We start from the raw sequence: 12,838 nt of genomic DNA on the forward strand, positions 1-12,838 counted from the left end.
AGTCCAAACGAAAAAGAGAAAAAGAGATTTTTAAAATTTGAATTTGAATGCCTTAAGGCCAGTAGACTTCCTCCATTCTACCTTGAACCTTAATATTTCTTTCTGTCTTATCCCCTGCCAGATGCATGATTTGTGTTACCTGTCTGTATCCTCCCCACAAAGAAATTTGAGTTTGCAATCCCTAAACTAATTAATTCCCATCAACCAACCAGTAATCTGCACCAATGTCACTTCCTCAAGGAAGCCATCTCAGCCCCTACACTCTCAAAACACCCTGTACTTTCCCATCATGGCACCCATCACATTTTTTTAAAATCACATTCTGACTTTTACTCCTGAAAGCAAATTTGAGGTCTGGAGATATTTCATCTAATTTACACCCTTTCATTAAAAGCTTAAATTAGTCCCAGAATAAGTAGGCCTGGATAATATCAAACATTACACACACACACAGACTTAGAGAAAGCATGTATTTCTGTTCTAAACTGATTCTGTTTAAACAAGAAACAAGGAAGAACTTTTGGTTTGGAACACATGATGTTAGTTTTTTAACCCACAGTTGGAATTAAATAACCAATTATGTAATTAAGTGTTTATAATCTATTTTCCTGGCAAGAATGGACGTCACAAAAGGTCAGGAACTCTTGTCTTTTCAACATGTATTCTCAGTGCTTTGCAAATAGAAGGCACTCATTTACTGAATGGATGAATGAATGAAAGCAAGAGTATTCCAAAACTTAATAATGTAAATAATTCTCTAAAAGTTTGAAGTGAGAATTATGGGCAGACATCTTTCTGGGATTTACTTGAGCCTAATTCTTCCAGTAAATACTCTTATTCCCTAACTCTGAGATGCCAATACTCTGTGAAGCTTATAAAGACAGCAGCTTCATACTGATGTACTGGTGTCCAAACAAGATAAAGAATGGGGAAGCACAGAGGGCACTAAGCTCTCTGCATCTAGTTAAACTAGAGCACCTCTGCTCTTATCACCATTCATCTTCTGTGCAAGATTTGTCTGAACAAAGCTTTCATGAGGGCTGAGACAATGTTATCTTATAGATTGTGGCATCAACAGCCCCTAGAATGGTGCCTGGCACTGAATGTGTGATCAATAAATCCTGGTTGAAGGATATTGATGTATGGTAACATACTTGTAGATGAGGTACATTTTATATCTAGAATCAGATTCATATTGTGTTTCAGAATCAGGAAACAAACTGTTCCATTGCAGGTAATTTCGTAAGCATGAACCACTGCCTACCCAGTGTTTCTTCCATCCATCCAATCCCATTGCAAAAGCAAATCAAGTAATCACCCTTTTCCTAAATATTAATGCTGGCCCTTCAAATGCATTCCCAAAATTTCTTTTGTTCATGGCCATTCCTTACATTGCATTATCCTCTCTGCCTACAGTCATGTGCAAAATGCAATGAATTCATTCTCTTCATAAATATTTTTATCGTCAAATGGATCAGAATGGGCCCAAAAAATGCTTCTCTGAAGTGTTAGTTGAGAAGTTTTGATTTAATATTAATATTGTTATTATTATTTGGTCTCATTTTGAAACACACTAAAATGAACTATGTAATTTTTCATAATGATGAGATATCATCTTAATGTGGCCATTAGCAGTACAGAGTGGGATAAAAGCAACTGTGTGCCCTATTCACTGAGCCAGATGCCTTCCATTCCTACCCTGCAGCCATTCTTCACTGTTCTGTGCCTGGTTCTCTGGCTCAGAGGCAGACCTGTGTAAATTGCTTTAACAGGTTCATTGAACCTCTGGTTCCCCCCTGGATTTATCCCAAGAGGTGTCCCTGCAGGGGGTCAGAAGGAAAGAGTACAGTGCGGTCAGGTCCTATATTTCCTTGCTTCCTCTCTGTAGAGTAGCTTTGGAGCTCACTGCATAACAGCCACCAAAGGTCAAAGGTGACCTTTTCTATACTCTCAAGGTGACCTTTTCTATACTCTTTCACACTGGATTTAGCTTCCTCCTCTTGTTTCTTTACCTGTATATGTTGTAACATCTGCTCTTTCTAGCCCAGGGGCACCTCATTCTTCTTTATGTTTTCCCTATACCCGCCTATACCTCATAAATAATCCCTTCTCTAATCCTGGAGTCAGCCACTTGCCTCCTGTTGAAGCCTGATTGATATACCCACCAAGGGTTCCATTTTGATCTCTCTCATTTCAATCAAGAATCTGAGTTATGGTGGTAGGCTTGGAGTCCACATTTAACTGCTTGAAGGAGTAACATTTTTTTTTCTTTGAAATCATGCTCTACCATCTCTTTTTAAATTAAATCTAAACCCTTATATTAATCATTTTCCTTATGTACTAAATTGCCTTATTATTGTATTTTCTCAACATTTTTAAATGTGCAGTGTATAATTTTATATTTTTGAAATTATATAATTTGTTGGGCATTACTGTTTTTTTCATACACTACTTTTTTCCCCTTCAAGGTAATGAATTTGCATAATTTTTCATGTGCCATTTTTAATTAAAGCACACATTCTCTGTCATTGTGAAAATCTCTCAAGTTATTCAGACACACCAAATTGTCTATCAGTTTTCTTTTAATGGAAAAGTCTTTTCTGGTGTACTCTTAACTATTTCAATGTAGATTGATTGCCATCCCCACTTGCTGTTAGAGCTACCATCTTAGGATCTCCCTTTGCCACATCCTGGACATTCTTATCACTTTTTATTGGATCCCATTCCTTCTGTTGTTGATTTATTCCCCTAGTTTGGTGAAACACAGCTTCTAGAAGCTTCCAGAAGAAGGGGCATGGGAAGTAAATTTTGAAATCTTATATGCCTGAAAATATCTTTGTTTTATCTTTGCACTTAACTGATAGTTTGGTTGGGTTGAAATAATTTTCCTTTACTATCTTGAAAGCACTTCTCTGGTTGCTTATAACTTTGAGTGTCACTAGTAGAATTGTCTTATCTGACCTTTTTATGTGACTTTTTCTCTCCTTCTGGAAGCTTCTAGGATCTTTTTGTTTCAGGTTTCTGCATTAATTGATGATGAACTTTAGTGTGGATCTATTTTCTTTTATATTAAGGGCATTCAGTGGGCTATTTCAGTTAAGAAACTCACATTCTTTAGTTCTGAAAATTAAAAAAAAATTTTGTCAAGTTTTTTCCATTGTTTCCTTTTCTTTCTTTCTTTCTTTCTTTCTTTCTTTCTTTCTTTCTTTCTTTCTTCTTTCTCTTTCTTTCTTTCTTTCTTTCTTTCTTTCTTTCTTTCTTTCTTCTTCTTCTTCTTCTTCTTCTTTCTTTCTTTCTTTCTTTCTTTCTTTCTTTCTTTTTTTCTGGAATTTCATCAGTTGGATGATGGATTTTTGGGCTAGTCCTTTAATTTTATTACCTTTTCTCTTCCATTTTGTATCTTCTAATTTTCTTGTTTTGCTTTTTGTGAGATTCCCATAGATTTATCTTCATCCTCTTTTATTGAATTAAAATATTTTTCTTCTATTTTATTTTTAATTTCCAAGATCTTTTTTCTGAGTATTCTTTGAATATCCCTTTGTTATAATATCCTGATCTCACTGCATGGTTCCATTTTTTTTCTCTAGTGTATTAATTAGAATGTATATATCTTTTATTCTTTTTGTTGACTTAACACTTGGACTATTCAGTAAGTTATTGTGTTTTGGTTTATAATCTACTTGCAGAATTTTTGCTTCTTATCCTTGTACTTACAAGATCTGCTGGGTTGAAGATCTTGCTTCCCAAGAGAAGAACAGTCTACTGGGAATACAACAACAGTTGTGCTAAATTGGAAGACGAGACTGCCACCTGGCCAACTTGGAATCCTCATGCCATTTTGCCAAAAGAAAAAGAAGGGAATTAGTCCAAGAACTAGGGTGATTTATCCTAATTACCAAGAGGAAATTGGGTTACTGCTAAGCATTGAAGACCTGTGTGTGGAAGCTAGGGGATTCTCTGGGCTGTCTTTGAGTACTCTCATGTCCCAAAGTAAAGTTGATGGAAAATTATAACACTCACAGTAAGTCAGGATCACTGAGGATTCAAACCTTTCAGAAATGAAGTTTGGGTCATTCCACCAGGAAAAGAAAATTAGATGAGATTCTGGATAGGGCAAAGAAACCATGGAATGGATAGTGGAAAAAAGAAAGTAAAAAATATTATTCCTGATCATTTATATTTTGTACATTATACTTTTTAGCTGGTCATGATTGGAAAATTGATAAGATTAATTTTAGATGATTATGTATCTTGTAAACAGCTACTTTATCAACCTGTCCTATTAATTTTAGGAATTTTCAATTAATTCTTTGGGTTTTTCTAGTTAAAATAATCTACAAAGGATATAAATTGTATTTTTAACTCTATTGTGTTTTGTGTGAGTGATTGTGGGCTTACATTACAAGAATAATACTTATTCATAGTAAGGATTTATATATAGGAACTTATAAAATAAAAATTGTTATTTTCTCTTAAGCTGACTCCAACTCCACTACTCAAATGTAAGTATAACTAATATTTTAGTATACATTCTTCCAAGTTTTTCTGCACACATGGACTTCTTTGTTTGCATGTTTATTTGTTAACAAAAATAGTGCTGTGTTATGTATATTCTCTGCAATTTGTTTCCTTATTGACTATAACATATTTTAGTGTCAACAAACATATTTCTATTTTATTCTTTTAAACTGCATATTGTACCATCTATAAAAGTTTTCCCAATTTTTCTGTAATTTTTTTTCTGCAGTGTATGTTGAACATCTTTATGTAGTCATATGATTTTTTTCTGCCAGACAAATTACTAAAAGAGAAATTGTTAGGAAAATATTTTTTTAAAGGATAAAACCATTATCCTGCACTGAGGAAATTAATTTTTTAAAGATGCTTGTCAATGAATTAAGACTTTGCGTTTTGCCTTTTCTTCCCTAGACTTGAATAAAATAGCAGTTTTAAAAGCAGAAAATAAATGACCTTTAATTCTAGGGGATTTACAGCTGGAAAAATACTGGCTTAAGAAAAAAACATCTTATTTTTTGAAAAGTGCTTTCAATTGCTAGTTCACTGTAAAAGAAAACCCATCAACATATCTGGTAATATATATTTTTTAGATATAATTTTATGAACATGCAAATATTAAGAGATTTATCTGGAATTTACAGACACCTGGAATTCATCCATGTAAATTCACAAGGAAAAATAATTATTTTTCTAACTGCCTCACATTTACTCAGTGTTTCACTTTTTCCTGCAGAGCTCTATTTTGTATTCCCTTCCTTTCCTCAGCTGGAGGGTAAAGGACTGAGTTCCAGACTTCTAAACTACCATGCCTTGGTCACAGAGCTTTGAGGACACTGTGATGATACACTGGATGACATGCTTAGTCAAGGACTTTCTTTCTTATCATTGTGTGTGTGTGTGTGTGTGTGTGTGTGTGTGTGTGTGTGTGTTTAGGGGTAAACAAAATGGTGGGAAAGTGTATCATCTCAAACACAAGAGACTCCTAGAATATAAAAATGCCTACCAACTGTTGAGGGGCAGCTTGTATACTAGGTGGCAAAGATTAAGTAAGGATTTACTCTTCTGGGAAATTTCTCCAAGGTCTCCTTTGTTTCCCAGTAGTTTTCTTCAGGATTTATTGAGGATTTAGTATTATGTTTGGGATTAGGAATAAAGCACTGAACAAAATAAGACTGTTTAGGGCAGCAGTCTACATTTTTTTTTTATGGTGTATTCCCTGAAGTAATTTTGAAAAAACACACCCCCCTTGCAAATTTTTAAGTTGACATATTATTTTTATTTTATCTTATTTTGCTTTATTTTTAAAGATTTATTTATTTGAGAGACAATGAGAGAGCTCACAAGGGGAAGAGGGAGAGAGTAGGAGAGACAGAATCTTTTTTTTTTTTTTTTTTGAGAGCCAGAATCTTAAGCCGGCTCCACACCTAGATGGAGCTGGATTCAGGACTCTATCTCATGATCCTGAGATCATGACCTGAGCCAAAACCAAAACCAAGAGTCCAACAATTAACCGACTGAGCTACCCAGGCCTCCCTAAGTTGACATATTATTTTTAAATCAAATTGGTAAAGTATGTAATTTCTATCATTGGTGACTAGGTAACAGATCCATTGCTCTGGTGTTAAAATGGAAATCTATAATTTTCTTCAAAATATGGAAATTTTCTTCCTAACAACCCTGTTATGTTAGCGTTTATTAATATTCTCAATTCTTATCAAGTTTCAATTAAAGAAAAAATTGAGATATTTATCTAATAACACGGAACTGAAAAAGAACTGCTGAAGTCTTATTCACCATCTGAATTGTCGACAGGCTATTGGGTCATTCGAAGTATCTGCTCTTCTGTTTTAATATTTAGGGGCAGAGTCATAGGATCCTTAAGCAGGAATTTTATAATTTTGGAAAGGAAGCTTAAGAAATATATACTGCAACTTTTTATTCTCTGAGGGAGACAACTGAGACCCAGAGAATCAAAGTGACTTGCCAAAGCTACTCAGCTGGCTGGTGAACTTGAGATCCTTGCTATCATTTGGTGACCTTTTCTTTATTGTGTGATCAAAAATGCTACAACCTCTCCAGTGGGCTTAAGTAAAAATTAATGGGAACAAATAACAATAGAAACCACAATAAGTCTGCATTATGTGAGAATGAGACAAAATCTCAAATACAATAATTTATTTTTAATAGGAGCAAATAACAACAGCAACAATATAATACTCTATTATGTACAAATGAGAACAATTCTTGGTTATAATAATTTCTTTTTACTTTCTCTTACATATCTAGTATTTTATTTATTCCATAACTATCTATGAAATATTTTTTTGCTTAAACTTTTGAATTAGTTTCATATTTACACTTGGGACAAATTTACCATCTCTCTTTGATTTGTGCATCTTCAATATCACTGAGAAAAAAATGGAAATACATTCAATTTCATTTTAGAATGGTAAAATGTAGGAGATTAATTTTCATCACTGGTTGAGGTAATATAGAGAATTTGACAAATGATATAATCTTTAAAAATAATTTTAGGATACACCTTTGAGCTAGTCAATACCAGTTTAATTAAGTAGTTATACTAGTGCAATGATTTAATTCTGTGTAGCTCAATTATCTTTCTTTAAAAGATTTTATTTATTTATTCATGAGAGACACAGAGAGAGAGAGAGAGAGAGGCAGAAACACAGTCAGAGGGAAAAGCAGGCTCCATGCAGGGAGCCCGATGTGGGACTCAATCCTGGGTCTCCAGGATCACGCCCTGGGTGGAAGGAGGCACTAAACCAAGGAGCCACCTGGGCTGCCCTGTGTAGCTCAGTTATTACCAATAATATAACAGATTTCTGGTATAGTCAAAACTCAATTTGGAAACTAAAAAAAGTTTATAAACAAAAATGAAGACCCTGTAGGAATACTTCTCTGTTACTAGTTCTAGTACCAAAGTACTAGAAGAAACTGCAAACATGTTTAATAACTGTTCCTATTTGCCATATAACTAACTTCCTAATATCAGAAATTAGAAAAAGGAACTAGATTATAGAACTTTCTAGATAGTTACCAGTATTGATATCCAAATTTGCAATTTTTTATGCAGAAGTCTTTGTCAGGTACATGTTCGGACAAAAAATGCAGACTACTGTTTTTAGTGCTATAGCTAGCATCTACCTTTATGTTCTCCCTTGACTTCTGAAATTAACATTTAATGCAAATACTAATTAAATTAAATGAAAATTAAATTAGATCATATATGAATGTAAAAATAGGAAAAAGCATTTGTACTGAGGGTTCCTCACTTAAAGAAAACCTAAAAGGAAACCTAGTCTAATAGAAAATAATATAGATATGGGGCGATTGGTCATTCACACTGCAAGTTTTTACCATGAAATAGGAATGCCCCAAATGTCCAAAAAAATGAGTTGATTTTAAAAATGCCTTTGAGCATAATGTTTGACTCAGTGAAGGACATCTGTTTCATATATGTATATATCTATTTAATTTTTAAAAATTAGATAAACTGGTACTCCTTTTGGCAGGACATACACTAAAATTGGAATGATACAAAGATTAGCATGGCCTCTGTGCAAGGATGACAAGCAAATTTGCGAAGTGCTCCATATTTGTAACCCTCACGAAGTCTATTACCTGAAAAAGAAAGCTGCACTCAGTTGGCTCCCTGAGGCTGAGGAAGAACCCTACTAGTAGCACACAGGGCAAGAGGGGTGGGTGTGTTGTGAAGCTAAAGGAGGTGGCACAGAGACCCCAGAAGCCCACACTGGAACAGCCAGGTCCATCTCTGTGCCCCTGCATCAGGCGCTTATGATTATGTGGTCCTCTGCATAAAAAGAAAGAACAAACAAAACAAAACAAAGCACAATTAGATAAACTGTTGTTTTGGCTTCCTCAGTGGCCTGGTCTCTAGAGCTCTTCTGCATCATGTTTCTCCCCTAACTGCAAACCTACACACTCCCAACCCCATTTACTTACTGTGTTGTGGATTAGTGCTGACTTTTCACCTTTACCCCAAGCAAAATTCCAGGTTTATCTTTGCATTACCAACATCTGATCAAAGTGCTCAGCTAAACACAAGAACAGAAGGACCTTCTACTCTAGATCCCCACCCTTTAGCCCCATAGAAAAATAGTAGAAGCTTTGAAGTTAGAGCTTTTTCATTAAGATCACTCAGTTCTAAAGAGGGCCAGCTGCCACACAAATCCCTAAATATGGAAAGAAAGAAGTTTAAAAATGTACTTTTCCTTGCTACAGAGAAATTTCCCAGGGGAGTGGGGCTTGGAGGGTGGGGTGGAGGTTGGGAGAGTTTGGTTGCAATGAAATTTACTTCCTGTGAAATTTAATGAAGCCATGTCTATAAGTTATTTTAAAATTGTAGTAGTACTATGAGCTGAGATACACTTTAAACATTAAACTCTGTATCATCATGTTTTCAAAGTCTAATTCTGGTGAACTCTTTTACAACTTTATGTAAAATATCAGAAGTGTACTAGAACTGACTTGCAAAGACCGATTGTTAAATTTTCAGGAATTCTGCATACTCAGAGTCATCATGGAAAAGCAGATTATATAAACTCAAAATTTAAATTATATTAAAAAAAAGATAATAAATACTCCAGACTCGTCATTACATTTTACTCTTATTTATGCACGTGAGGTTCTTTACTCCTGTGGTATCTACATCAGGATTGTCAGATAAGATCTAGGATGCCCAGTTAAATGTGAATTTCAGATAAACAACGGAAAATCTCTTAGTATGGTTGTGCCCCAAATATTATATGGATATACTAATACTAAAACAATTATTTGTTGTTTACCTGAAATTCAGATTCAGCTGAGCATTCTGGCTTCTTATTTGCTCAATCTGGCAGATTCTGTATGAAGAAAATATCATACAGTGGTATATTAGAGCACATTTCTTCCTAACTCTGTGTTCACCGACTTTACATGAAAGCTTGAAATCAGTCCCAGTGGTTGTACTTACAACAAATCAGGGCTCCCATCCCCCAAGCAGTTGTTAAATATTTATCAATATACTTTGAGTAGAACCCATTTTAATCATTTTACAATGTTGTATGATGCTGTCCAGATGGTTAGAATAAGTTAATCCTTTGATTACTTGTTTCCTACAATGAAAATTAATTAGTTTATACATATGCTTTTATTATATTCTCTATGCTTATTATTGCATGAAGAAGACAGCAATATCATTTGTAGGAAACCTTTTTTTTTTCAAGAGACTTCTAATGGACAACTTTTGCCTTGAAGTTTTGAGAAAAATGATGTTATACTCAACATTAGAGTTCTCCAGTAATTATAAAACTAAACATATTAAAAATTCTTTAATTGGGCAGCCCTGGTGGCTTAGTGGTTTAGCGCCGCTTTCGGCCCAGGGTATGATCCTGGAGACCCGGGATGGAGACCCTGGATTGAGTCCCACACTGGGCTCCCTGCACGGAGCCTGCTTCTCCCTCTGCTTGTGTTTCTGCCTCTCTCTCTCTCTCTCTCTCTCTCTCTGTGTCTCTCATGAATAAATAAAATCTTTAAAAAAATTCTTAATTGTTTCTTTTGCAGAAATAAAATTAGAACTCCAGATCTTCCCATATATTCTTTCAATTCATACACCTACACACCTTTCGAAGTTAGAATGGTATAGAGACTTGTAGAGGTTTAAACTTGGGATCACAAGTTAATTAATATGAGGAAGATGTTTATGAAGAGCTATGGTTGCTTTGTTTATTCTTCTCTCTGCTGTAACCTATATTGATGCTTCTCATTACCATTAATAAATACTTTAGAGGATGCAGCAAATGAAGTAAGATTGCTCACAAAAATATTTTTGCTCTCTCCCTTACCCCTAAATTAAATGAGTGAAATGAGAGAATGGATCAATTAATCATTTTAGTAGCTAGGCTCTGGGTAATCAAGGTCAGTGACCTTGGTGGGCTGATAAATGAATGTGATCCCAAGAAGGCCAGGCAGGATCAGGTTTCTGGTTGCCTTATTTTAATCATTTATGTGTGTCCTATTATTCACAAAGAGAGGTACAGAGCTAGCAGCTTCAAACTCAAGTTCATTAATATTACACAACAGAGCAGGTGTTTCCAGGACAGCTAAGTCAGAATAGCACTCTTCACTAGAAAATGTGAAAACCAGGGTAATTGTCTCCTAACTATGCAACAGGCACAGACATGCATATTTATTTGGATGACTGTAGCTGGAATTTTCAACTGACGCTCACTTGAATCTGTCCATACTTTGCAACAAGATTCTTCTTCTCCTCCTCGTCTCTTCCTCTTCCTCCTTCTTCTTTGCATTTCAAAAATCATAAGGCCAATAATTAAAAAGCATGGGTAGTCATTTTCTTTCTGCAGACTTAAGCTAAATACCTTCTTCATACACTCTAGCTTACTATTGACTGAACAAGTCTGGATTTGAGGAGTGCTAGTATTTTAATCAGGCTTATTTTCTTCCACCAACTGAGATACTAAGTTTTGTTTCCACATGCAAGCTATTGTATGAATAGAAATTGAGTGAATTCTAACCCCCCCAAAAAAGGTTGTTTTGAAAATGGGTCATTTGAATGAATAATATAAAGTCTCCAATGGATTTTGTCTTTTTTTATCTGAATTGAACCATCTCAAAAAATGGGTCAAAAGAATGCTTACCAGTCAATTTCCAATGGTTACTGAGGAAGAAGTACATTAGCACCCATAAAGAGTGATGGGCTCAAACCCAAAGAGAAGAATAGTGAGTCTTCTTATTGTAATTTCACATTTGGGTGGGTAATTACATCCTCTCTACCCAGATCACCCTTTAGGTTTCAAATTGTTTTGGTGCTGTGCTGTCTCAGTTTGAGGACACAACATTTCAAGGACACGGAAAATCATTCTTCCTGTACTAAAGAATAGGACGAATAAGCAGACTGAGACAGAAAACCTTGGTGTCATTTTACCATTTTTTTCTACGTAAACAGGACTAAAATAAATACCTTAGAAATTACTCTTTGAAAAGTGGTCTAAAAGAAAGTGGAGAGAAGAGGGTCTGAAAAGAAGCCTATGTTCAGCTGGGCAGATCTATGACATCACAATCCGAGCAGAGCCATCTATGTGACCTTCCGGGACAGCACCAAATCTGAAATCTGACAGTTTTATCCAGTCACCTGGATATGTAGCACCTTGGGATGATTCTGGTCCTGGGATTCTCCTTTTGACTGAGCTAAATTTTATTTATTTTTTTAAGATTTTATTTATCTATTTGACAGAGAGTGAGCACAAGTAGGCAGGGCAGCAGGCAGAGGGAGAGGGAGAGCAGGGCCCCTGCTGAGTGGAGAGCCCGATGCGGGACTCGGGACTTGATCCCAGGACCCCGACATCAGGCCCTGAGCCCGAGGCAAAGGCTGAGCCGACTGAGCCCCCAGGCAAGCCCCTGAGCTTAACTTTAATAGTTAATAGTATTTTATTCTTAGCTAACATTTTACAGTTCATAGGACACTTTTGTAGGATAACTAAAATGTATTTAGTACTGAAGACATCATCATCTCATTTAATTTCCACAGCAATTGCCTGACAGGGATTCTATTATGCAGATTTTACGAGCAAAGACAGGGAAGCACAGAGAGAGGAAGTAACTTGCTTCTCGGCCGCTCTGCACTCATGCATCATCTTAGAGCTCTGACAAAGCTGTGAGACAGGTGCTGTCAAGCTTGCTGAAGAAAGAGCAACTGATGATCACGGAAATGGGGGAATTTGCTCAAGGTCACTCAGCTTGTACATAGTAACACCCGGGCCCCGCGCCAGGTTTCTAAATTCTTCCAAGTTGCTTCCAATGGCATCTTCATGACTAGAAAACGTGGGACAAGCTGGTGAAAATTTGGCTGGCGGCAATAATTTTGTGTGAATCTAAAGTCTTTGAATGTAACTTCAAGCTAGCTAGCTAGATGCAATAAATATAATTTAATTCTCACTCTGTGTTTGTACCATTGGGGTGCCATTTATAACATTCTTCCCCGTACTGTGCTTTTATTGTTCTCTCTGAAAGGTCCAGCACTGTATCTGGCACATAGCCTGTGCTCAGCATATCATACATGTTTCATAAATAAATGAATGTACACCCCTGGATAGGAATGCACAGTGGATGCAATGCAAGGATGGCTTCTCCCTAAAATGCAAGAGTGGAGGCTCAGGGTGCCCTTGATGGAGAGTAGGAAGCAGATGTCTGGTGCACCTGCCTCGATGCCTTCAGTGTTACTCGGGAAACAGAGTGTGCAAGATGACTGCTCCGTTTCCTCCCGGAATCAGCAGGCCTGGTG

The 12,838-nt window shown here is 36.0% G+C and overlaps 1 long non-coding RNA gene and 1 pseudogene across 1 annotated transcript; one reads left to right on the plus strand and one right to left on the minus strand.

The window, feature by feature from the left end:
• Positions 1 to 7,581: 7,581 nt before the first annotated feature.
• On the minus strand, positions 7,582 to 11,594 carry LOC140614067 (uncharacterized). The gene is made up of 3 exons (XR_012014976.1): positions 11,519 to 11,594; positions 9,345 to 9,401; positions 7,582 to 8,350 (listed from the first exon to the last, which is right to left on the minus strand). It is a non-coding gene; the product is annotated as an uncharacterized lncRNA (long non-coding RNA).
• Positions 8,039 to 8,139, plus strand: LOC140608780 (U6 spliceosomal RNA; annotated as a pseudogene).
• Positions 11,595 to 12,838: the final 1,244 nt, after the last annotated feature.

This window comes from Canis lupus, chromosome 1 (genome assembly GCF_048164855.1).
Source record: "Canis lupus baileyi chromosome 1, mCanLup2.hap1, whole genome shotgun sequence".
NCBI lineage: Eukaryota > Metazoa > Chordata > Mammalia > Carnivora > Canidae > Canis > Canis lupus.